Raw genomic sequence first — 27,836 nt, 5'->3', positions numbered from 1 at the left:
TTAACAGAACACTAAGCAGTTTCTCAGAAAGCTTCTTTCCAGATTTCATCGGAGGATATTTCCTTTTTCACCATAGCCCTCTATGGGCTTCCAAATATCACTTTGCCAATTCCACAAGAACTGTCTTGGCGAAAGGATTCTTGAGGGGAAAGCTACAACTCTGTGAGATGATTTCAGAGAACACAAAGAAGTTTCTCAGAAAGTTTCTTTCTCTTTGTTATCAGAGGATATTTCCTTTGGCCCTGTAGTCTTCAAAGGGAAAGGAAATATCTGTTCTCAGATCCACAGAAATAAGGCTAGCAAAGAGATAAACGAAAAACAGATGTAAGTCTGTGAGATGAATTAACAGAACACTAAGCAGTTTCTCAGAAAGCTTCTTTCCAGATTTCATCTGAGGATATTTCCTTTTTCTCCATAGCCCTCAATGGGCTTGCAAATATCACTTTGCGAATTCCACAAGAACTGTTTTAGCGAAAGGATTCCTGAGGGGAAAGCTGTAACTCTGTGAGATGATTTCACAGAACACCAAGAAGTTTCTCAGAAAGCTTCTTTCTGTTTGTCATCGGAGGATATTTCCTTTGGCCCTATAGTCTTCAAAGGGATCCGAAATATCTGTTGTCAGATTCCACAGAAATAAGGCTAGCAAAGAGATCCAGGAAATACAGATGTAACTCTTTGAGATGAATTAACAGAACACTAAGCAGTTTCTCAGAATGCTTCTTTCCAGATTTCAACGGAGGTTATTTCCTTTTTCTCCATAGCCCTCTATTGGCTTCCAAATATCACTTTGCCAATTCCACAAGAACTGTCTTAGCGAAAGGCTTCTTGAGGGGAAAGCTGTAACTCTGTGAGATGATTTCACAGAATACAAAGAAGTTTCTCAGAAAGCTTCTTTCTCTTTGTTATCGGAGGATATTTCCTTTGGTCCTATACTCTTCAAAGGGAAAGGAATTATCTGTTCTGAGATTCCACAGAAATAAGGCTAGCAAAGAGATCCACGAAATACAGATGTAACACTGTGAGATGAGTTAACAGGACAGTAAGCAGTTTCTCAGAAAGCTTCTTTCCAGATTTCATTGGAGGATATTTCCTTTTTCACCATAGCCCTCTATCGGCTTCCAAATATCATTTTCCCAATTCCACAAGAACTGTCTTAGTGAAAGGCTTCTTGAGGGGAAAGCTGTAACTCCGTGAGATGATTTCACAGAACACAAAGAAGTTTCTCAGAAAGCTTCTTTCTCTTTGTTATCGTAGGATATTTCCTTTGGCCCTATAGTCTTCAAAGGGATCCGAAATATCTGTTCTCAGATTCCACAGAAATAAGGCTAGCAAAGAGATCCACGAAATACAGATGTAACTCTGAGAGATGAATTAACAGAACACTAAGCAGTTTCTCAGAAAGCTTCTTTCCAGATTTCATCGGAGGATATTTCCTTTTTCATCATAGCCCTCTATGGGCTTCCAAATATCACTTTGCCAATTCCACAAGAACTGTCTTAGCGAAAGGCTTCTTGAGGGGAAAGCTGTAACTCTGTGAGATGATTTCACAGAACACAAAGAAGTTTCTCAGAAAGCTTCTTTCTCTTTGTTATCAGAGGATATTTACTTTCGCCCTATAGTCTTCAAAGAAATCCGAAATATCTGTTCTCAGATTCCACAGAAATAAGGCTAGCAAAGAGATCCACAAAATACAGATGTAACTCTGTGAGATGAATTAACAGAACACTAAGCAGTTTCTCAGAAAGCTTCTTTCCAGATTTCATCGGAGGATATTTCCTTTTTCACCATTGCCCTCTATGGGCTTCCAAATATCACTTTGCCAATTCCACAAGAACTGTCTTAACGAAAGGCTTCTTGAGGGGAAAGCTTTAACTCTGTGAGATGATTTCACAGAACACAAAGAAGTTTCTCAGAAAGCTTCTTTCCCTTTGTTATCGGAGGATATTTCCTTTGGCCCTAGAGTCTTCAAACGGAAAGGAAATATCTGTTCTCAGATTCCACAGAAATAAGGCTAGCAAAGAGATCCACGAAATACAGATGTAACTCTTTGAGATGAATTAACAGAACACTAAGCAGTTTCTCAGAATGCTTCTTTCCAGATTTCAACGGAGGTTATTTCCTTTTTCTCCATAGCCCTCTATGGCCTTCCAAATATCACTTTGCCAATTCCACAAGAACTGTCTTAGCGAAAGGCTTCTTGAGGGGAAAGCTGTAACTCTGTGAGATGATTTTACAGAACACAAAGAAATTTCTCAGAAAGCTTCTTTCTCTTTGTTATCGGATGATATTTCCTTTGGCCCTATAGTCTTCAAAGGGATCCGAAATATCTATTCTCAGATTCCACAGAAATAAGGCTAGCAAAGACATCCACGAAATACAGATATAACTCTGTGAGATGAATTCACAGAACACTAAGCAGTTTCTCAGAAAGCTTCTTTCCAGATTTCATCGGAGGATATTTCCTTTTTCACCATAGCCCTCTATGGGCTTCCAAATATCACTTTGCCAATTCCACAAGAACTTTCTTAGCGAAAGGCTTCTTGAGGGGAAAGCTGTAACTCTGTGAGATGATTTCACAGAACACAAAGAAGTTTCTCAGAAAGCTTCTTTCTCTTTGTTATCGGAGGATATTTCCTTTGGCCCTATATTCCTCAAAGGGATCCGAAATATCTGTTGTCAGATTCCACAGAAATAAGGCTAGCAAAGAGATCCACGAAATACAGATGTAACTCTGTGAGATGAATTAACAGAACACTGAGCAGTTTCTCAGAATGCTTCTTTCCAGATTTCAACGGAGGATATTTCCTTTTTCTCCATAGCCCTCTATGGGCTTCCAAATATCACTTTGCCAATTCCACAAGAACTGTCTTAGCGAAAGGCTTCTTGGGGGGAAAGCTGCAACTCTTTGAGATGATTTCACAGAACACAAAGAAGTTTCTCAGAAAGCTTCTTTCTCTTTGTTATCGGAGGATATTTCCTATGGCCCTAGAGTCTTCAAAGGGAAAAGAAATATCTGTTCTCAGATTCCACAGAAATAAGGCTAGCAAAGAGATCCACGAAATACAGATGTAACTCGGTGAGATAAATTAACAGGACACTAAGCAGTTTCTCAGAAAGCTTCTTTCCAGATTTCATCGGAGGATATTTCCTTTTTCACCATAGCCTTCTATAGGCTTCCAAATATCACTTTGCCAATTCCACAAGAACTGTCTTAGCGAAAGGCTTCTTGAGGGGAAAGCTGTAACTCTGTGAGATGATTTCACAGAACACAAAGAAGTTTCTCAGAAAGCTTCTTTCTGTTTGTTATCGGAGAATATTTCCTTTGGCCCTATAGTCTTCAAAGGGATCCGAAATATCTGTTGTCAGATTCCACAGAAATAAGGCCAGCAAAGAGATCCACGAAATACCGATGTAACTCTTTGAGATGAATTAACGGAACACTAAGCAGTTTCTCAGAATGCTTCTTTCCAGATTTCAACGGAGGTTATTTCCTTTTTCTCCATAGCCCTCTATGGGCTTCCAAATATCACTTTGCCAATTCCACAAGAACTGTCTTAGCGAAAGGCTTCTTGAGGGGACAGCTGTAACTCTGTGAGATGATTTTACAGAAAACAAAGAAGTTTCTCAGAAAGCTTCTTTCTCTTTGTTATCGAAGGATATTTCCTTTGGCCCTATAGTCTTCAAAGGGATCCGATATATCTATTCTCAGATTCCACAGAAATAAGGCTAGCAAAGACATCCACGAAATACAGATATAACACTGTGAGATGAATTCACAGAACACTAAGCAATTTCTCAGAAAGCTTCTTTCCAGATTTCATCGGAGGATATTTCCTTTTTCACCATAGCCCTCTATGGGCTTCCAAATATCACTTTGCCAATTCCACAAGGACTGTCTTAGCGAAAGGCTTCTTGAGGGGAAAGCTGTAACTCTGTGAGATGATTTCACAGAATACAAAGAAGTTTCTCAGAAAGCTTCTTTCTCTTTGTTATGGGAGGATATTTCTTTGGTCCTATACTCTTCAAAGGGAAAGGAATTATCTGTTCTGAGATTCCACAGAAATAAGGCTAGCAAAGAGATCCACGAAATACAGATGTAACACTGTGAGATGAGTTAACAGAACACTAAGCAGCTTCTCAGAAAGCTTCTTTCAGGATTTCATCGGAGGATATTTCCTTTTTCACCATAGCCCTCTATCGGCTTCCAAATATCACTTTGCCAATTCCACAAGAACTGTCTTAGCGAAAGGCTACTTGAGGTGAAAGATGTAACTCTGTGAGATGATTTCACAGAACACAAAGAAGTTTCTCAGAAAGCTTCTTTCTCTTTGTTATCGGAGGATAATTCCTTTCGCCCTATAGTCTTCAAAGAGATCCGAAATATCTGTTCTCAGATTCCACAGAAATAAGGCTAGCAAAGAGATCCACAAAATACAGATGTAACTCTGTGAGATGAATTAACAAGACACTAAGCAGTTTCTCAGAAAGCTTCTTTGCAGATTTCATCGGAGGATATTTCCTTTTTCACCATAGCCCTCTATCGGCTTCCAAATATCACTTTGCCAATTCCACAAGAACTGTCTTAGCGAAAGGCTTCTTTAGGGGAAAGCTGTAACTCTGTGAGATGATTTCACAGAATACAAAGAAGTTTCTCAGAAAGCTTCTTTCTCTTTGTTATCGGAGGATATTTCCTTTCGCCCTATAGTCTTCAAAGAGATCCGAAATATCTGTTCTCAGATTCCACAGAAATAAGGCTAGCAAAGAGATCCACAAAATACAGATGTAACTCTGTGAGATGAATTAACAGAACACTAAGCAGTTTCTCAGAAAGCTTCTTTCCAGATTTCATCGGAGGATATTTCCTTTTACACCATAGCCCTCTATGGGTTTAAAAATATCACTTTGCCAATTCCACAAGAACTGTCTTAGCGAAAGGATTCTTTAGGGGAAAGCTGTAACTCTGTGAGATAATTTCACAGAACACTAAGAAGTTTCTCAGAAAGCTTCTTTCACTATGTTATCAGAGGATATTTCCTTTGGCCCTACAGTCTTCAAAGGGATCCGAAATATCTGTTCTCAGATTCCACAGAAATACGGCTAGCAAAGAGATCCACGAAATACAGATGTAACTCTGTGAGATGAATTAACAAAACACTAAGCAGTTTCTCAGGAAGCTTCTTTCCAGATTTCATCAGATAATAATTCCTTTTTCACCATAGCCCTCTATGGGCTTCCAAATATCACTTTGCCAATTCCACAAGAACTGTCTTAGCGAAAGGCTTCTTGAGGGGAAAGCTGTAACTCTGTGAGATGATTTCACAGAACACAAAGAAGTTTCTCAGAAAGCTTCTTTCTCTTTCTTATCGGAGGATATTTCCTTTGGCCCTAGAGTCTTCAAAGGGATCCGAAATATCTGTTCTCAGATTCCACAGAAATAAGGCTACCAAAGAGATCCATGAAACACAAATGTAACTCTGTGAGATGAATTAACAGAACACTAAGCAGTTTCTCAGAAAGCTTCTTTGCAGATTTCAACGGAGGATATTTCCTTTTTCACCATAGCCCTCTATGGGCTTCCAAATATCACTTTGCCAATTCCACAAGAACTGTCTTAGCGAAAGGCTTCTTGAGGGGAAAGCTGTAACTCTGTGAGATGATTTCACAGAACACAAAGAAGTTTCTCAGAAATCTTCTTTCTCTTTGTTATCGGAGGATATTTGCTTTGGCCCTATACTTATCAAAGGGAAAGGAAATATCTGTTCTCAGATTCCACAGAAATAAGGCTAGCAAAGAGATTCTCGAAATACAGATGTAACTCTGTGAGATGAATTAACAGAACACTAAGCAGTTTCTCAGAAAGCTTCTTTCCAGATTTCACGGGAGGATATTTCCTTTTTCACCATAGCCCTCTATGGGCTTCCAAATATCACTTTGCCAATTCCACAAGAACTGTCTTAGCAAAGGCTTCTTGACGGGAAAGCTGTAATTCTGTGAGATGATTTCACAGAATACAAAGAAGTTTCTCAGAAAGCTTCTTTCTCTTTTTTATCGGAGGATATTTCCTTTGGCCCTATAGTCTTCAAAGCGAAAGGAAATATCTGTTGTCAGATTCCACAGAAATAAGGCTAGCAAAGACATCCACGAAATACAGATGCAACTCTCTGAGATGAATTAACGAACACTAAGCAGTTTCACAGAAAGCTTCCTTCCACATTTCATCAGAGGATATTTACTTTTTCACCATAGCCCTCTAAGGACTTCCAAATATCACTTTCCCAATTCCACAAGAACTGTCTTAGCGAAAGGCTTCTTGAGGGGAAAGCTGTAACTCTGTGAGTTGATTTCACAGAACACAAAGAAGTTTCTCAGAATGCTTCTTTCTCTTTGTTATCGGAGGATATTTTCTTTGGCACTATAGTCTTCAACGGGATCTGAAATATCTGTTGTCAGATTCACAGAAATAAGGCTAGCGAAGAGATCCACGAAATACAGATGTAACTCTGTGAGATGAATTAACAGAACACTAAGCAGTTTCTCAGGAAGCTTCTTTCCAGATTTCATGGGAGGATATTTCCTTTTTCACCATAGCCCTCTATGGGCTTTCAATATCACTTTGCCAATTCCACAAGAACTGTCTTAGCGAAAGGCTTCTTGAGGGGAAAGCTGTAACTCTGTGAGATGATTTCACAGACACAAAGAAGTTTCTCAGAAAGTTTCTTTCTCTTTGTTATCGGAGGATATTTCCTTTGGTCTATAATCTTCAAAGGGAAAGGAAATATCTGTTCTCAGATTCCACAGAAATAAGGCTAGCAAAGAGATCCACGAAATACAGATGTAACTCTGTGAGATGAATTAACAGAACACTAAGCAGTTTCTCAGAAAGCTTCTTTCCAGATTTCATCGGAGGATATTTCGTTTTTCACCATAGCTCTCTATGGGCTTCCAAATATCACCTTGCCAATTCCACAAGAACTGTCTTTGCGAAAGGCTTCTTGAGGGGAAAACTGTAACTCTGTGAGAAGATTTCACAGAACACAAAGAAGTTTCTCAGAAAGCTTCTTTCTCTTTGTTATCGGAGGATATTTCCTTTGGCCCTACAGTCTTCAAAGGGAAAGGAAATATCTGTTGTCAGATTCCACAGAAATAAGGCTAGCAAAGAGATCCACGAAATACAGATGTAGCACTGTGAGATGAATTAAAAGAACACTAAGCAGTTTTTCAGAAAACTTCTTTCCATATTTCCACGGAGGATATTTCCTTTTCCACCATAGCCCTCTATGGGCTTCCAAATATCACTTTGCCAATTCCACAAGAACTGTCTTAACGAAAGGCTTCTTGAGGGGAAAGCTGTAACTCTGTGAGATGATTTCACAGAACACAAAGAAGTTTCTCAGAAAGCTTCTTTCTCTTTGTTATCGGAGGATATTTCCTTTGGCCCTATAGTCTTCAAAGGGATCCGAAATATCTGTTGTCAGATTCCACAGAAATTAGGCTAGCAAAGAGATCCATGAAACACAGATGAGACTCTGTGAGATGAATTAACAGAACACTCAGCAGTTTCTCAGAAGGCTAATTTCCGTATTTCATCGGAGGATATTTCCTTTTTCAGCATAGCCCTCTATGGGCTTCCAAATATCACTTTGCCAATTCCACAAGAACTGTCTTCGCGAAAGGCTTCTTGAGGGGAAAGCTGTAACTCTCTGAGATGATTTCACAGAACACAAAGAAGTTTCTGAGAAAGGTTCTTCTCTTTGTTATCGGAGGATATTTCCTTTGGCCCTATAGTCTTTAAGGGATCCGAAAGTTCTTTTCTCAGATTCCACAGAAATAAGGCTAGCAAAGAGATCCACGAAATACAGATGTAACTCTGTGAGATGAATTAACAGAACACTGAGCAGTTTCGCAGAAAGATTCTTTCCAGATTTCAACGGAGGATATTTCCTTTTTCACCATAGCCCTCTAAGGGCTTCCAAATATCACTTTGCCAATTCTACAAGAACTGTCTTACCGAAAGGCTTCTTGAGGGGAAAGCTGTAACTCTGTGAGATGATTTCACAGAACACAAAGAAGTTTCTCAGAAAGCTTCTTTCTCTTTGTTATCGGAGGATGTTTCCTTTGGCCCTAAAGTCTTCAAAGGGATACGAAATATCTGTTCTGAGATTCCACAGAAATAAGGCTAGCAAAGGGATCCACGAAATACTGATGTAACTCTGGGAGATGAATTAACAGAACACTAAGCAGTTTCTCAGAAAACTTCTTTCCAGATTTCATCGGAGGATATTTCCTTTTTCACCATAGCCCTCTAAGGGCTTCCAAATATCACTTTGCCAATTCCACAAGAACTGTCTTAGCGAAAGGCTTCTTGAGGGGAAAGCTGTAACTCTGTGACATGATTTCACAGAACACAAAGAAGCTTCTCAGAAAGCTTCTTTCTCTTTGTTATCGGAGGATATTTCCTTTGGCCCAATAGTCTTCAAAGGGATCCGAAATATCTGTTGTCAGATTCCACAGAAATAAGGCTAGCAAAGAGATCCACGAAATACAGATGTAACTCTGTGAGATGAATTAACAGAACACTAAGCATTTTCTCAGAAAGCTTCTTTCCAGATTTCATCGGAGGATATTTCCTTTTTCAACATAGCCCTCTATGGGCTTACAAATATGACTTTGCCAATTCCACAGGAACTGTCTTAGGGAAAGTCTTCTAGAGGGGAAAGCTGTAACTCTGTGAGATGATTTCACAGAACACAAAGAAGTTTCTCAGAAGGCTTCTTTCTCTTTTTTATCGGAGGATATTTCCTTTGGCCCTATATTCATGAAAGGGATCCGAAATATCTGTTGTCAGATCCAACAGAGATAAGGCTAGCAAAGAGATCCACGAAGTACAGATGTAACACTGTGAAATGAATTAACAGAACACTAAGCAGTTTTTCAGAAAGCTTCTTTACAGATTTCATCGGAGGATATTTCCTTTTTCACCATAGCCCTATATGGGCTTCCAAATATCACTTTGCCAATTCCACAAGAACTGTCTTAGCGAAAGGCTTTTTGAGGGGAAAGCTGTAACTCTGTGAGATGATTTCACAGAACACAAAGAAGTTTCTCCGAAAGCTTCTTTCTCTTTGTTATCGGAGGATATTTCCTTTGGCCCTATAGTCTTTAAGGGATCCGAAATATCTTTTCTCAGATTCCACAGAAATAAGGCTAGCAAAGAGATCCACGAAATACAGATGTAACTCTAGAGATGAATTAACAGAACACTAAGCAGTTTCGCAGAAAGATTCTTTCCAGATTTCATCGGAGGATATTTCGTTTTTCACCATAGCCCTCTAAGGGCTTCCAAATATCACTTTGCCAATTCTACAAGAACTGTCTTAGCGAAAGGCTTCTTGAGGGGAAAGCTGTAACTCTGTGAGATGATTTCACAGAACACAAAGAAGTTTCTCAGAAAGCTTCTTTCTCTTTGTTATCGGAGGATGTTTCCTTTGGCCCTAAAGTCTTCATAGGGATCCGAAATATCTGTTCTGAGATTCCACAGAAATAAGGCTAGCAAAGAGATCCAGGAAATACAGATGTAACTCTGTGAGATGAATGAACAGAACACTAAGCAGTTTCTCATAAAGCTTCTTTCCAGATTTCATCGGAGGATATTTTCTTTTTCACCATAGCCCTCTATGGGCTTACAAATATCACTTTGCCAATTCCACAGGAACTGTCTTAGCGAAAGTCTTCTTGAGGGAAAAGCTGTAACTCTGTGAGATGATTTCACAGAACACAAAGAAGTTTCTCAGAAAGCTTCTTTCTCTTTGTTATCGGAGGATATTTCCTTTGGCCCTATAGTCATCAAAGGGATCTGAAATATCTGTTGTCAGATTCCACAGAGATAAGGATAGCAAAGAGATCCACGAAATTCAGATGTAACTCTGTGAGATGAATTAACAGAACACTAAGCAGTTTTTCAGAAAGCTTCTTTCCAGATTTCATCGGAGGATATTTCCTTTTTCACCATAGCCCTATATGGGCTTCCAAATATCACTTTGCCAATTCCACAAGAACTGTCTTAGCGAAAGGCTTCTTGAGGGGAAAGCTGTAACTCTGTGAGATGATTTCACAGAACACAAAGAAGTTCCTTAGAAAGCTTCTTTCTCTTTGTTATCGGAGGATATTTCCTTTGGTCCCATAGTCTTCAAACTGAAAGGAAATATCTGTTCTCAGATTCCAAAGAAATAAGTCTGGCAAAGAAATCCACGAAATACTGATGTAAGTCTGTGAGATGCATTAACAGAACACTAAGCAGTTTCTCAGAAAGCTTCTTTCCAGATTTCATGGGAGGATATTTCCTTTTTCACCATAGCCCTTTTTGGGTTTCCAAATATCACTTTGCCAATTCCACAAGAACTGTCTTAGCGAAAGGCTTCTTGAGGGGAAAGCTGTAACTCTGTGAGATGATTTCACAGAAAACAAAGAAGTTTCTCAGAAAGCTTCTTTCTCTTTGTTATCGGAGGATATTTCCTTGGCCCTATAGGCTTCAAAGGGATCCGAAATATCTGATCTCAGATTCCACAGAAATAAAGCTAGCAACGAAATCCACGAAATATAGATGTATCTCTGTGAGATGAATGAACAGAACACTAAGCAGTTTCTCAGAAAGCTTCTTTCCAGATTTCATTGAAGGTTATTTCCTTTTTCATCATAGCCCTCTATGGGCTTCCAAATATCACTTTGCCAATTCCACAAGAATTTTCTTAGCGAAAGGCTTCTTGAGGGAAAGCTGTATCTCTGTGAGATGATTTCACAGAACACAAAGAAGTTTCTCAGAAAGCTTCTTTCTCTTTTTTATCGGAGGATATTTCCTTTGGCCCTATAGTCTTCAAAGGGATCCGAAGTATCTGTTCTCAGATTCCACAGAAATAAGGCTAGCAAAGAGATCCAGGAAATACAGATGTAACTCTGAGAGATGAATTAACAGAACACTAAGCAGTTTCTCAGAAAGCTTCTTTACAGATTTCATCGGAGGATATTTCCTTTTTCACCTTAGCCCTTTATGGGCTTCCAAATATCACTTTGGCAGTTCCACAATAACTGTCTTAGCGAAAGGCTTCTTGAGGGGAAAGCTGTAACTCTGTGAGATGATTTCACAGAACACAAAGAAGTTTCTCAGAAAGCTTCTTTCTCTTTGTTATCGGAGGATATTTCCTTTGGCCCTATAGTCTTCAAAGGGATCCGAAATATCTGTTCTCAGATTCCACAGAAATAAGGCTAGCAAAGAGATCCAGGAAATACAGATGTAACTGTGAGAGATGAATTAACAGAACACTAAGCAGTTTCTCAGAAAGCTTCTTTACAGATTTCATCGGAGGATATTTCCTTTTTCACCTTAGCCCTTTATGGGCTTCCAAATATCACTTCGGCAATTCCACAATAACTGTCTTCGCGAAAGGCTTCTTGAGGGGAAAGCTGTAACTCTGTGAGATGATTTCACAGAACACAAAGAAGTTTCTCAGAAAGCTTCTTTCTCTTTGTTATCGGAGGATATTTCCTTTGGCCCTAGAGTCTTCAAAGGGATCCGAAATATCTGTTCTCAGATTCCACAGAAATAAGGCTAGCAAAGAGATCCAGGAAATACAGATGTAACTCTGTGAGATGAATGAACAGAACACTAAGCAGTTTCTCATAAAGCTTCTTTCCAGATTTCATCGGAGGATATTTTCTTTTTCACCATAGCCCTCTATGGGCTTACAAATATCACTTTGCCAATTCCACAGGAACTGTCTTAGCGAAAGTCTTCTTGAGGGAAAAGCTGTAACTCTGTGAGATGATTTCACAGAACACAAAGAAGTTTCTCAGAAAGATTCTTTCTCTTTGTTATCGGAGGATATTTCCTTTGGCCCTATAGTCATCAAAGGGATCTGAAATATCTGTTGTCAGATTCCACAGAGATAAGGATAGCAAAGAGATCCACGAAATTCAGATGTAACTCTGTGAGATGAATTAACAGAACACTAAGCAGTTTTTCAGAAAGCTTCTTTCCAGATTTCATCGGAGGATATTTCCTTTTTCACCATAGACCTATATGGGCTTCCAAATATCACTTTGCCAATTCCACAAGAACTGTCTTAGCGAAAGGCTTCTTGAGGGGAAAGCTGTAACTCTGTGAGATGATTTCACAGAACACAAAGAAGTTTCTTAGAAAGCTTCTTTCTCTTTGTTATCGGAGGATATTTCCTTTGGTCCCATAGTCTTCAAACTGAAAGGAAATATCTGTTCTCAGATTCCAAAGAAATAAGTCTGGCAATGAGATCCACGAAATACAGATGTAAGTCTGTGAGATGCATTAACAGAACACTAAGCAGTTTCTCAGAAAGCTTCTTTCCAGATTTCATGGGAGGATATTTCCTTTTTCACCATAGCCCTTTTTGGGTTTCCAAATATCACTTTGCCAATTCCACAAGAACTGTCTTAGCGAAAGGCTTCTTGAGGGGAAAGCTGTAACTCTGTGAGATGATTTCACAGAACACAAAGAAGTTTCTCAGAAAGCTTCTTTCTCTTTGTTATCGGAGGATATTTCCTTTGGCCCTATACTTTTCAAAGGGAAAGGAAATATCTGTTCTCAGATTCCACAGAAATAAGGCTAGCAAAGAGATTCTCGAAATACAGATGTAACTCTGTGAGATGCATTAACAGAACACTAAGCAGTTTCTCAGAAAGCTTCTTTCCAGATTTCACGGGAGGATATTTCCTTTTTCTCCATAGCCCGCTATGGGCTTCCAAATATCACTTTGCCAATTCCACAGGAACTGTCTTAGCGAAGGATTCTTGAGGGGAAAGCTGTAACTCTGTGAGATGATTTCACAGAACACAAAGAAGTTTCTCAGAAAGCTTCTTTCTCTTTGTTATCGGAGGATATTTCCTTGGCCCTATAGGCTTCAAAGGGATCCGAAATATCTGTTCTCAGATTCCACAGAAATAAAGCTAGCAACGAAATCCACGAAATACAGATGTATCTCTGTGAGATGAATGAACAGAACACTAAGCAGTTTCTCAGAAAGCTTCTTTCCAGATTTCATTGAAGGTTATTTCCTTTTTCACCATAGCCCTCTATGGGCTTCCAAATATCACTTTGCCAATTCCACAAGAATTTTCTTAGCGAAAGGCTTCTTGAGGGAAAGCTGTTACTCTGTGAGATGATTTCACAGAACACAAAGAAGTTTCTCAGAAAGCTTCTTTCTCTTTTTTATCGGAGGATATTTCCTTTGGCCCTATAGTCTTCAAAGGGATCCGAAATATCTGTTCTGAGATTCCACAGAAATAAGGCTAGCAAAGAGATCCAGGAAATACAGATGTAACTCTGAGAGATGAATTAACAGAACACTAAGCAGTTTCTCAGAAAGCTTCTTTACAGATTTCATCGGAGGATATTTCCTTTTTCACCTTAGCCCTTCATGGGCTTCCAAATATCACTTTGGCAGTTCCACAATAACTGTCTAGCGAAAGGCTTCTTGAGGGGAAAGCTGTAACTCTGTGAGATGATTTCACAGAACACAAAGAAGTTTCTCAGAAAGCTTCTTTCTCTTTGTTATCGGAGGATATTTCCTTTGGCCCTATAGTTTTCAAAGGGATCCGAAATATCTGTTCTCAGATTCCACAGAAATAAGGCTAGCAAAGAGATCCAGGAAATACAGATGTAACTCTGAGAGATGAATTAACAGAACACTAAGCAGTTTCTCAGAAAGCTTCTTTACAGATTTCATCGGAGGATATTTCCTTTTTCACCTTAGCCCTTTATGGGCTTCCAAATATCACTTCGGCAATTCCACAATAACTGTCTTAGCGAAAGGCTTCTTGAGGGGAAAGCTGTAACTCTGTGAGATGATTTCACAGAACACAAAGAAGTTTCTCAGAAAGCTTCTTTCTCTTTGTTATCGGAGGATATTTCCTTTGGCCCTAGAGTCTTCAAAGGGATCCGAAATATCTGTTCTCAGATTCCACAGAAATAAGGCTAGCAAAGAGATCCAGGAAATACAGATGTAACTCTGTGAGGTGAATGAACAGAACACTAAGCAGTTTCTCAGAAAGCTTCTTTCCAGATTTCATCGGAGGATATTTCCTTTTTCACCTTAGCCCTCTAGGGGCTTACAAATATCACTTTGCCAATTCCACAGGAACTGTCTTAGCGAAAGTCTTCTTGAGGGGAAAGCTGTAACTCTCTGAGATGATTTCACAGAACACAAAGAAGTTTCTCAGAAAGCTTCTTTCTCTTTGTTATCGGAGGATATTTCCTTTGGCCCTATAGTCATCAAAGGGATCCGAAATATCTGTTGTCAGATCCAACAGAGATAAGGCTAGCAAAGAGATCCACGAAATACACATGTAACTCTGTGAGATGAATTAACAGAACACTAAGCAGTTTTTCAGAAGGCTACTTTCCAGATTTCATCGGAGGATATTTCCTTTTTCACCATAGCCCTATATGGGCTTCCAAATATCACTTTGCCAATTCCACAAGAACTGTCTTAGCGAAAGGCTTCTTGAGGGGAAAGCTGTAACTCTGTGAGATGATTTCACAGAACACAAAGAAGTTTCTCAGAAAGCTTCTTTCTCTTTGTTATCCGAGGATATTTCCTTTGGTCCCATAGTCTTCAAACTGAAAGGAAATATCTGTTCTCAGATTCCAACGAAATAAGTCTGCCAAAGAGATACACGAAATACAGATGTAACTCTGTGAGATGCATTAACAGAACACTAAGCAGTTTCTCAGAAAGCTTCTTTCCAGATTTCATCGGAGGATATTTCCTTTTTCACCATAGGCCTTTTTGGGTTTCCAAATATCACTTTGCCAATTCCACAAGAACTGTCTTAGCGAAAGGCTTCTTGAGGGGAAAGCTGTAACTCTGTGAGATGATTTCACAGAACACAAAGAAGTTTCTCAGAAAGCTTCTTTCTCTTTGTTATCGGAGGATATTTCCTTTGGCCCTACAGTCTTCAAAGGGATCCGAAATATCTGTTCTCAGATTCCACAGAAATAAGGCTAGCAAAGAGATCCAGGAAATACAGATGTAACTCTGTGAGATGAATTAACAGAACACTAAGCAGTTTCCCAGAAAGCTTCTTTCCAGATTTCATCGGAGGATATTTCCTTTTTCACCATAGCCCTCTACGGGCTTCCAAATATCACTTTGCCAATTCCACAAGAACTGTCTTAGCAAAAGGCTTCTTGAGTGAAAAGCTGTAACTCTGTGAGATGATTTCACAGAACACAAAGAAGTTTCTCAGAAAGCTTCTTTCTCTTTGTTATCGGAGGATATTTCCTTTGGCCCTAGAGTCTTCAAAGGGATCCGAAATATCTGTTCTCACATTCCACAGAAATAAGGCTAGCAAAGAGATCCAGGAAATACAGATGTAACTCTGTGAGATGAATGAACAGAACACTAAGAAGTTTCTCAGAAAGCTTCTTTCCAGATTTCATTGAAGGATATTTCCTTTTTCACCGTACCCCTCTATGGGCTTCCAAATATCACTTTGCCAATTCCACAAGAAATTTCTTAGCGAAAGGCTTCTTGAGGGAAAGCTGTAACTCTGTGAGATGATTTCACAGAACACAAAGAAGTTTCTCAGAAAGCTTCTTTCTCTTTGTTATCGGAGGATATTTCCTTTGGCCCTATAGTCTTCAATGAGATCCGAAATATCTGTTCTCAGATTCAACAGAAATAAGGCTAGCAAAGAGATCCACGAAATACAGATGTAACTCTGTGAGATGAATTAACAGAACACTAAGCAGTTTCTCAGAAAGCTTCTTTCCAGATTTCATCGGAGAATATTTTGTTTTTCACCATAGCCCTCTATGGGCTTCCAAATATCACTTTGCCAATTCCACAAGAACTGTCTTAGCGAAAGGCTTCTTGAGGGGAAAGCTGTAACTCTGTGAGATGATTTCACAGAACTCAAAGAAGTTTCTCAGAAAGCTTCTTTCTCTTTGTTATCGGAGGGTATTTCCTTTGGTCCCATAGTCTTCAAACTGAAAGGAAATATCTGTTCTCAGATTCCAAAGAAATAAGTCTGGCAAAGAGATCCACGAAATACAGATGTAACTTTGTGAGATGCATTAACAGAACACTAAGCAGTTTCTCAGAAAGCTTCTTTCCAGATTTCATCGGAGGATATTTCCTTTTTCACCTTAGGCCTTTTTGGGTTTCCAAATATCACTTTGCCAATTCCACAAGAACTGTCTTAGCGAAAGGCTTCTTGAGGGGAAAGCTGTAACTCTGTGAGATGATTTCACAGAACACAAAGAAGTTTCTCAGAAAGCTTCTTTCTCTTTGTTATCGGAGGATATTTCCTTTGGCCCTATACTTTTCAAAGGGAAAGGAAATATCTGTTCTCAGATTCCAAAGAAATAAGGCTAGCAAAGAGATTCTCGAAATACAGATGTAACTCTGTGAGATGCATTAACAGAACACTAAGCAGTTTCTCAGAAAGCTTCTTTCCAGATTTCACGGGAGGATATTTCCTTTTTCTCCATAGCCCGCTATGGGCTTCCAAATATCACTTTGCCAATTCCACAGGAACTGTCTTAGCGAAGGATTCTTGAGGGGAAAGCTGTAACTCTGTGAGATGATTTCACAGAACACAAAGAAGTTTCTCAGAAAGCTTCTTTCTCTTTGTTATCGGAGGATATTTCCTTGGCCCTATAGGCTTCAAAGGGATCCGAAATATCTGTTCTCAGATTCCACAGAAATAAAGCTAGCAACGAAATCCACGAAATACAGATGTATCTCTGTGAGATGAATGAACAGAACACTAAGCAGTTTCTCAGAAAGCTTCTTTCCAGATTTCATTGAAGGTTATTTCCTTTTTCACCATAGCCCTCTATGGGCTTCCAAATATCACTTTGCCAATTCCACAAGAATTTTCTTAGCGAAAGGCTTCTTGAGGGAAAGCTGTAACTCTGTGAGATGATTTCACAGAACACAAAGAAGTTTCTCAGAAAGCTTCTTTCTCTTTTTTATCGGAGGATATTTCCTTTGGCCCTATAGTCTTCAAAGGGATCCGAAATGTCTGTTCTCAGATTCCACAGAAATAAGGCTAGCAAAGAGATCCAGGAAATACAGATGTAACTCTGAGAGATGAATTAACAGAACACTAAGCAGTTTCTCAGAAAGCTTCTTTACAGATTTCATCGGAGGATATTTCCTTTTTCACCTTAGCCCTTCATGGGCTTCCAAATATCACTTTGGCAGTTCCACAATAACTGTCTAGCGAAAGGCTTCTTGAGGGGAAAGCTGTAACTCTGTGAGATGATTTCACAGAACACAAAGAAGTTTCTCAGAAAGCTTCTTTCTCTTTGTTATCGGAGGATATTTCCTTTGGCCCTATAGTTTTCAAAGGGATCCGAAATATCTGTTCTCAGATTCCACAGAAATAAGGCTAGCAAAGAGATCCAGGAAATACAGATGTAACTCTGAGAGATGAATTAACAGAACACTAAGCAGTTTCTCAGAAAGCTTCTTTACAGATTTCATCGGAGGATATTTCCTTTTTCACCTTAGCCCTTTATGGGCTTCCAAATATCACTTCGGCAATTCCACAATAACTGTCTTAGCGAAAGGCTTCTTGAGGGGAAAGCTGTAACTCTGTGAGATGATTTCACAGAACACAAAGAAGTTTCTCAGAAAGCTTCTTTCTCTTTGTTATCGGAGGATATTTCCTTTGGCCCTAGAGTCTTCAAAGGGATCCGAAATATCTGTTCTCAGATTCCACAGAAATAAGGCTAGCAAAGAGATCCAGGAAATACAGATGTAACTCTGTGAGATGAATGAACAGAACACTAAGCAGTTTCTCAGAAAGCTTCTTTCCAGATTTCATCGGAGGATATTTCCTTTTTCACCTTAGCCCTCTAGGGGCTTACAAATATCACTTTTCCAATTCCACAGGAACTGTCTTAGCGAAAGTCTTCTTGAGGGGAAAGCTGTAACTCTCTGAGATGATTTCACAGAACACAAAGAAGTTTTTCAGAAAGCTTCTTTCTCTTTGTTATCGGAGGATATTTCCTTTGGCCCTATAGTCATCAAAGGGATCCGAAATATCTGTTGTCAGATCCAACAGAGATAAGGCTAGCAAAGAGATCCACGAAATACACATGTAACTCTGTGAGATGAATTAACAGAACACTAAGCAGTTTTTCAGAAAGCTACTTTCCAGATTTCATCGGAGGATATTTCCTTTTTCACCATAGCCCTATATGGGCTTCCAAATATCACTTTGCCAATTCCACAAGAACTGTCTTAGCGAAAGGCTTCTTGAGGGGAAAGCTGTAACTCTGTGAGATGATTTCACAGAACACAAAGAAGTTTCTCAGAAAGCTTCTTTCTCTTTGTTATCCGAGGATATTTCCTTTGGTCCCATAGTCTTCAAAGTGAAAGGAAATATCTGTTCTCAGATTCCAACGAAATAAGTCTGCCAAAGAGATACACGAAATACAGATGTAGCTCTGTGAGATGCATTAACAGAACACTAAGCAGTTTCTCAGAAAGCTTCTTTCCAGATTTCATCGGAGGATATTTCCTTTTTCACCATAGGCCTTTTTGGGTTTCCAAATATCACTTTGCCAATTCCACAAGAAATGTCTTAGGGAAAGGCTTCTTGAGGGGAAAGCTGTAACTCTGTGAGATGATTTCACAGAACACAAAGAAGTTTCTCAGAAAGCTTCTTTCTCTTTGTTATCGGAGGATATTTCCTTTGGCCCTACAGTCTTCAAAGGGATCCGAAATATCTGTTCTCAGATTCCACAGAAATAAGACTAGCAAAGAGATCCAGGAAATACAGATGTAACTCTGTGAGATGAATTAACAGAACACTAAGCAGTTTCCCAGAAAGCTTCTTTCCAGATTTCATCGGAGGATATTTCCTTTTTCACCATAGCCCTCTACGGGCTTCCAAATATCACTTTGCCAATTCCACAAGAACTGTCTTAGCAAAAGGCTTCTTGAGTGAAAAGCTGTAACTCTGTGAGATGATTTCACAGAACACAAAGAAGTTTCTCAGAAAGCTTCTTTCTCTTTGTTATCGGAGGATATTTCCTTTGGCCCTAGAGTCTTCAAAGGGATCCGAAATATCTGTTCTCACATTCCACAGAAATAAGGCTAGCAAAGAGATCCAGGAAATACAGATGTAACTCTGTGAGATGAATGAACAGAACACTAAGAAGTTTCTCAGAAAGCTTCTTTCCAGATTTCATTGAAGGATATTTCCTTTTTCACCGTACCCCTCTATGGGCTTCCAAATATCACTTTGCCAATTCCACAAGAAATTTCTTAGCGAAAGGCTTCTTGAGGGAAAGCTGTAACTCTGTGAGATGATTTCACAGAACACAAAGAAGTTTCTCAGAAAGCTTCTTTCTCTTTGTTATCGGAGGATATTTCCTTTGGCCCTATAGTCTTCAATGAGATCCGAAATATCTGTTCTCAGATGCAACAGAAATAAGGCTAGCAAAGAGATCCACGAAATACAGATGTAACTCTGTGAGATGAATTAACAGAACACTAAGCAGTTTCTCAGAAAGCTTCTTTCCAGATTTCATCGGAGAATATTTTGTTTTCCACCATAGCCCTCTATGGGCTTCCAAATATCACTTTGCCAATTCCACAAGAACTGTCTTAGCGAAAGGCTTCTTGAGGGGAAAGCTGTAACTCTGTGAGATGATTTCACAGAACTCAAAGAAGTTTCTCAGAAAGCTTCTTTCTCTTTGTTATCGGAGGGTATTTCCTTTGGTCCCATAGTCTTCAAACTGAAAGGAAATATCTGTTCTCAGATTCCAAAGAAATAAGTCTGGCAAAGAGATCCACGAAATACAGATGTAACTTTGTGAGATGCATTAACAGAACACTAAGCAGTTTCTCAGAAAGCTTCTTTCCAGATTTCATCGGAGGATATTTCCTTTTTCACCTTAGGCCTTTTTGGGTTTCCAAATATCACTTTGCCAATTCCACAAGAACTGTCTTAGCGAAAGGCTTCTTGAGGGGAAAGCTGTAACTCTGTGAGATGATTTCACAGAACACAAAGAAGTTTCTCAGAAAGCTTTTTTCTCTTTGTTATCGGAGGATATTTCCTTTGGCCCTATAGTCTTCAAAGAGATCCCAAATATCTGTTCTCAGATTCCACAGAAATAAGGCTAGCAAAGAGATCCACGAAATACAGATGTAACTCTGTGAGATGAATTAACAGAACACTAAGCAGTTTCTCAGAAAGCTTCTTTCCAGATTTCATCAGAGGATATTTCCTTTTTCACCATAGCCCTCTGAGGGCTTCCAAATATCACTTTGCCAATTCCACAAGAACTGTCTTAGCGAAAGGCTTCTTGAGCGGAAAGCTGTAACTCTGTGAGATGATTTCACAGAACACAAAGAAGTTTCTCAGAAAGCTTCTTTCTCTTTGTTATCGGAGATTATTTCCTTTGGCCCTACAGTCTTCAAAGGGATCCGAAATATCTGTTCTCAGATTCCACAGAAATAAGGCTAGCAAAGAGATCCACGAAATACAGATGTAACTCTGTGAGATGAATTAACAGAACACTAAGCAGTTTCCCAGAAAGCTTCTTTCCAGATTTCATCAGAGGATATTTCCTTTTTCACCATAGCCCTCTACTGGCTTGCAAATATCACTTTGCCAATTCCACAAGAACTGTCTTAGCGAAAGGCTTCTTGAGGGGAAAGCTGTAACTCTGTGAGATGATTTCACAGAACACAAAGAAGTTTCTCAGAAAGCTTCTTTCTCTTTGTTATCGGAGGATATTTCCTTTGGCCCTAGAGTCTTCAAAGGGATCCGAAATATCTGTTCTCAGATTCCACAGAAATAAGGCTAGCAAAGAGATCCAGGAAATACAGATGTAACTCTGTGAGATGAATGAACAGAGCACTAAGCAGTTTCTCAGAAAGCTTCTTTCCAGATTTCATTGAAGGATATTTCCTTTTTCACCGTACCCCTCTATGGGCTTCCAAATATCACTTTGCCAATTCCACAAGAATTTTCTTAGCGAAAGGCTTCTTGAGGGAAAGCTGTAACTCTGTGAGATGATTTCACAGAACACAAAGAAGTTTCTCAGAAAGCTTCTTTCTCTTTGTTTTCGGAGGATATTTCCTTTGGCCCTATATTCTTCATTGAGATCCGAAATATCTGTTCTCAGCTTCCACAGAAATAAGGCTAGCAAAGAGATCCACGAAACACAGATGTAACTCTGTGAGATGAATTAACAGAACACTAAGCAGTTTCTCAGAAAGCTTCTTTCCAGATTTCATCGGAGGATATTTTGTTTTTCACCATAGCCCTCTATGGGCTTCCAAATATCACTTTGCGAATTCCACAAGAACTGTCTTAGCGAAAGGCTTCTTGAGAGGAAAGCTGTAACTCTGTGAGATGATTTCACAGAAAACAAAGAAGTTTCTCAGAAAGCTTCTTTCTCTTTGTTATCGGAGGATATTTCCTTTGGCCCCATAGTCTTCAAACTGAAAGGAAATATCTGTTCTCAGATTCCACAGAAATAAGGCGAGCAAAGAGATCCATGAAATACAGATGTAACTCTGTGAGATGCATTAACAGAACACTAAGCAGTTTCTCAGAAAGATTCTTTCCAGATTTCATCGGAGGATATTTCCTTTTTCACCATAGCCCTCTATGGGTTTCCAAATATCACTTTGCCAATTCCACAAAAACTGTCTTAGCGAAAGGCTTCTTGAAGGGAAAGCTGTAACTCTGTGAGATGACTTCACAGAACACAAAGAAGTTTCTCAGAAAGCTTCTTTCTCTTTGTTATCGGAGGATATTTCCTTTGGCCCTATAGTCTTCAAAGAGATCCCAAATATCTGTTCTCAGATTCCACAGAAATAAGGCTAGCAAAGAGATCCACGAAATACAGATGTAACTCTGTGAGATGAATTAACAGAACACTAAGCAGTTTCTCAGAAAGCTTCTTTCCAGATTTCATCGGAGGATATTTCCTTTTTCACCATAGCCCTCTATGGGCTTCCAAATATCACTTTGCCAATTCCACAAGAACTGTCTTAGCGAAAGGCTTCTTGAGGGGAAAGCTGTAACTCTGTGAGATGATTTCACAGAACACAAAGAAGTTTCTGAGAAAGCTTCTTTCTCTTTGTTATCAGAGGATATTTCCTTTGGCCCTACAGTCTTCAAAGGGATCCGAAATATCTGTTCTCAGATTCCACAGAAATAAGGCTAGCAAAGAGATCCACGAAATACAGATGTAACTCTGTGAGATGAATTAACAGAACACTAAGCAGTTTCCCAGAAAGCTTCTTTCCAGATTTCATCGGAGGATATTTCCTTTTTCACCATAGCCCTCTACGGGCTTCCAAATATCACTTTGCCAATTCCACAAGAACTGTCTTAGCGAAAGGCTTCTTGAGGGGAAAGCTGTAACTCTGTGAGATGATTTCACAGAACACAAAGAAGTTTCTCAGAAAGCTTCTTTCTCTTTTTTATCGGAGGATATTTCCTTTGGCTCTATAGTCTTCAAAGGGATCCGGAATATCTGTTCTCAGATTCCACAGAAATAAGGCTAGCAAAGAGATCCAGGAAATACAGATGTAACTCTGAGAGATGAATTAACAGAACACTAAGCAGTTTCTCAGAAAGCTTCTTTACAGATTTCATAGGAGGATATTTCCTTTTTCACCTTAGCCCTTTATGGGCTTCCAAATATCACTTTGGCAATTCCACAATAACTGTCTTAGCGAAAGGCTTCTTGAGGGGAAAGCTGTAACTCTGTGAGATGATTTCTCAGAACACAAAGAAGTTTCTCAGAAAGCTTCTTTCTCTTTGTTATCGGAGGATATTTCCTTTGGCCCTATAGTCATCAAAGGGATCCGAAATATCTGTTGTCAGATCCAACAGAGATAAGGCTAGCAAAGAGATCCACGAAATACAGATGTAACACTGTGAGATGAATTAACAGAACACTAAGCAGTTTCTCAGAAAGCTTCTTTCCAGATTTCATCGGAGGATATTTCCTTTTTCACCATAGCCCTATATGGGCTTCCAAATATCACTTTGCCAATTCCACAAGAACTGTCTTAGCGAAAGGCTTCTTGAGGGGAAAGCTGTAACTCTGTGATATGATTTCACAGAACACAAAGAAGTTTCTCAGAAAGCTTCTTTCTCTTTGTTATCGGAGGATATTTCCTTTGGTCCCATAGTCTTCAAACTGAAAGGAAATATCTGTTCTCAGATTCCAAAGAAATAAGGCTAGCAAAGAGATCCACGAAATACAGATGTAACTCTGTGAGATGCATTAACAGAACACTAAGCAGTTTCTCAGAAAACTTCTTTCCAGATTTGATCGGAGGATATTTCCTTTTTCACCATAGCCCTTTTTGGGTTTCCAAATATCACTTTGCCAATTCCACAAGAACTGTCTTAGCGAAAGGCTTCTTGAGCGGAAAGCTGTAACTCTGTGAGATGATTTCACAGAACACAAAGAAGTTTCTCAGAAAGCTTCTTTCTCTTTGTTATCGGAGGATATTTCCTTTGGCCCTAGAGTCTTCAAAGGGATCCGAATTATCTGTTCTCACATTCCACAGAAATAAGGCTAGCAAAGAGATCCAGGAAATACAGATGTAACTCTGTGAGATGAATGAACAGAACACTAAGCAGTTTTTCAGAAAGCTTCTTTCCAGATTTCATCGGAGGATATTTCCTTTTTCACCATAGCCCTCCATGGGCTTACAAATATCACTTTGCCAATTCCACAGGAACTATCTTAGCGAAAGTCTTCTTGAGGGGAAAGCTGTAACTCTGTGAGATGATTTCACAGAACACAAAGAAGTTTCTCAGAAAGCTTCTTTCTCTTTGTTATCGGAGGATATTTCCTTTGGCCCTATAGTCATCAAAGGGATCCGAAATATCTGTTGTCAGATCCAACAGAGATAAGGCTAGCAAAGAGATCCACGAAATACAGATGTAACTCTGTGAGATGAATTAACAGAACACTAAGCAGTTTCTCAGAAAGCTTCTTTCCAGATTTCATCGGAGGATATTTTCTTTTTCACCATAGCCCTCTATGGGCTTCCAAATATCACTTTGCCAATTCCACAAGAACTGTCTTAGCGAAAGGCTTCTTGAGGGGAAAGCTGTAACTCTGTGAGATGATTTCACAGAACACAAAGAAGTTTCTCAGAAAGATTCTTTCTCTTTGTTATCGGAAGATATTTCCTTTGGCCCTAGATTCTTCAAAGGGAAAGGAAATATCTGTTCTCAGATTCCACAGAAATAAGGCTAGCAAAGAGATCCACGAAATACAGATGTAACTCTGTGAGATGAATTAACAGAACACTAAGCAGTTTCTCAGAAAGCTTCTTTCCAGATTTCATCGGAGGATATTTCCGTTTTCACCATAGCCCTCTATGAGCTTCAAAATATCACTTTGCCAATTCCACAAAAACTGTCTTAGAGAAAGGCTTCTTGAGGGGAAAGCTGTAACTCTGTGAGATGATTTCACAGAACACAAAGAAGTTTCTCAGAAAGCTTCTTTCTCTTTGTTATCGGAGGATATTTCCTTTGGCCCTATAGTCTTCAAAGGGATCCGAAATATCTGTTCTCAGGTTCCACAGAAATAAGGCTAGCAAAGAGATCCACGAAATACAGATGTAACTCTGTGAGATGAATTAACAGAACACTAAGCAGTTTCTCAGAAAGCTTCTTTCCAGATTTCATCGGAGGATATTTCCTTTTTCAACAAAGCCCTCTATGGGCTTCCAAATATCACTTTGCCAATTCCACAAGAACTGTCTTAGTCAAAGGCTTCTTGAGGGGAAAGCTGTAACTCAGGAGATGATTTCACAGAACACAAAGAAGTTTCTCAGAAAGCTTCTTTCTCTTTGTTATCGGAGGAAATTTCTTTGGCCCTATAATCTTCAAAGGGATCCGAAATATCTGTTCTCAGATTCCACAGAATTAAGGCGAGCAAAGAGATCCAGGAAATACAGATGTAACTCTGAGAGATGAATTAACAGAACACTAAGTAGTTTCTCAGAAAACTTCTTTCCAGATTTCATCGGAGGATATTTCCTTTTTCAACATAGCCCTCTAAGGGCTTCCAAATATCACTTTGCCAATTCCACAAGAACTGTCGTAGCGAAAGGCTTCTTGAGGGGAAAGCTGTAACTCTGTGAGATGATTTCACAGAACACAAAGAAGTTTCTCAGAAAGCTTCTTTCTCTTTGTTATCGGAGGATATTTCCTTCGGTCCCATAGATTTGAAAGGGAAAGGAATTATCTGTTGTCAGATTCCACAGAAATAAGGCTAGCAAACAGATCCACGAAACACATATGTAACACTGTGAGATGAATTAACAGAACACCAAACAGTTTTTCAGAAAACTTCTTTCCAGATTTCCACGGAGGATATTTCCTTTTCCACCGTAGCCCTCTAAGGGCTGCCAAATATCACTTTGCCAATTCCACAAGAACTGTCTTAGCGAAAGGCTTCTTGAGGGGAAAGCTGTAACTCTGTGAGATGATTTCACAGAACACAAAGAAGTTTCTGAGAAAGCTTCTTTCTCTTTGTTATCAGAGGATATTTCCTTTGGCCCTACAGTCTTCAAAGGGATCCGAAATATCTGTTCTCACATTCCACAGAAATAAGGCTAGCAAAGAGATCCACGAAATACAGATGTAACTCTGTGAGATGAATTAACAGAACACTAAGCAGTTTCCCAGAAAGCTTCTTTCCAGATTTCATCGGAGGATATTTCCTTTTTCACCATAGCCCTCTACGGGCTTCCAAATATCACTTTGCCAATTCCACAAGAACTGTCTTAGCGAAAGGCTTCTTGAGGGGAAAGCTGTAACTCTGTGAGATGATTTCACAGAACACAAAGAAGTTTCTCAGAAAGCTTCTTTCTCTTTTTTATCGGAGGATATTTCCTTTGGCTCTATAGTCTTCAAAGGGATCCGGAATATCTGTTCTCAGATTCCACAGAAATAAGGCTAGCAAAGAGATCCAGGAAATACAGATGTAACTCTGAGAGATGAATTAACAGAACACTAAGCAGTTTCTCAGAAAGCTTCTTTACAGATTTCATAGGAGGATATTTCCTTTTTCACCTTAGCCCTTTATGGGCTTCCAAATATCACTTTGGCAATTCCACAATAACTGTCTTAGCGAAAGGCTTCTTGAGGGGAAAGCTGTAACTCTGTGAGATGATTTCTCAGAACACAAAGAAGTTTCTCAGAAAGCTTCTTTCTCTTTGTTATCGGAGGATATTTCCTTTGGCCCTATAGTCATCAAAGGGATCCGAAATATCTGTTGTCAGATCCAACAGAGATAAGGCTAGCAAAGAGATCCACGAAATACAGATGTAACACTGTGAGATGAATTAACAGAACACTAAGCAGTTTCTCAGAAAGCTTCTTTCCAGATTTCATCGGAGGATATTTCCTTTTTCACCATAGCCCTATATGGGCTTCCAAATATCACTTTGCCAATTCCACAAGAACTGTCTTAGCGAAAGGCTTCTTGAGGGGAAAGCTGTAACTCTGTGATATGATTTCACAGAACACAAAGAAGTTTCTCAGAAAGCTTCTTTCTCTTTGTTATCGGAGGATATTTCCTTTGGTCCCATAGTCTTCAAACTGAAAGGAAATATCTGTTCTCAGATTCCAAAGAAATAAGGCTAGCAAAGAGATCCACGAAATACAGATGTAACTCTGTGAGATGCATTAACAGAACACTAAGCAGTTTCTCAGAAAACTTCTTTCCAGATTTCATCGGAGGATATTTCCTTTTTCACCATAGCCCTTTTTGGGTTTCCAAATATCACTTTGCCAATTCCACAAGAACTGTCTTAGCGAAAGGCTTCTTGAGCGGAAAGCTGTAACTCTGTGAGATGATTTCACAGAACACAAAGAAGTTTCTCAGAAAGCTTCTTTCTCTTTGTTATCGGAGGATATTTCCTTTGGCCCTATAGTCTTCAAAGGGAAAGGATATATCTGTTCTCACATTCCACAGAAATAAGGCTAGCAAAGAGATCCAGGAAATACAGATGTAACTCTGTGAGATGAATGAACAGAACACTAAGCAGTTTTTCAGAAAGCTTCTTTCCAGATTTCATCGGAGGATATTTCCTTTTTCACCATAGCCCTCCATGGGCTTACAAATATCACTTTGCCAATTCCACAGGAACTATCTTAGCGAAAGTCTTCTTGAGGGGAAAGCTGTAACTCTGTGAGATGATTTCACAGAATACAAAGAAGTTTCTCAGAAAGCTTCTTTCTCTTTGTTATCGGAGGATATTTCCTTTGGCCCTATAGTCATCAAAGGGATCCGAAATATCTGTTGTCAGAACCAACAGAGATAAGGCTAGCAAAGAGATCCACGAAATACAGATGTAACTCTGTGAGATGAATTAACAGAACACTAAGCAGTTTCTCAGAAAGCTTCTTTCCAGATTTCATCGGAGGATATTTTCTTTTTCACCATAGCCCTCTATGGGCTTCCAAATATCACTTTGCCAATTCCACAAGAACTGTCTTAGCGAAAGGCTTCTTGAGGGGAAAGCTGTAACTCTGTGAGATGATTTCACAGAACACAAAGAAGTTTCTCAGAAAGATTCTTTCTCTTTGTTATCGGAAGATATTTCCTTTGGCCCTAGATTCTTCAAAGGGAAAGGAAATATCTGTTCTCAGATTCCACAGAAATAAGGCTAGCAAAGAGATCCACGAAATACAGATGTAACTCTGTGAGATGAATTAACAGAACACTAAGCAGTTTCTCAGAAAGCTTCTTTCCAGATTTCATCGGAGGATATTTCCGTTTTCACCATAGCCCT

The sequence above is a fragment of the Macaca mulatta genome, chromosome 16, assembly GCF_049350105.2.
Source record: "Macaca mulatta isolate MMU2019108-1 chromosome 16, T2T-MMU8v2.0, whole genome shotgun sequence".
Taxonomy (NCBI): domain Eukaryota; kingdom Metazoa; phylum Chordata; class Mammalia; order Primates; family Cercopithecidae; genus Macaca; species Macaca mulatta.
This window is presented reverse-complemented; position numbering follows the sequence as displayed.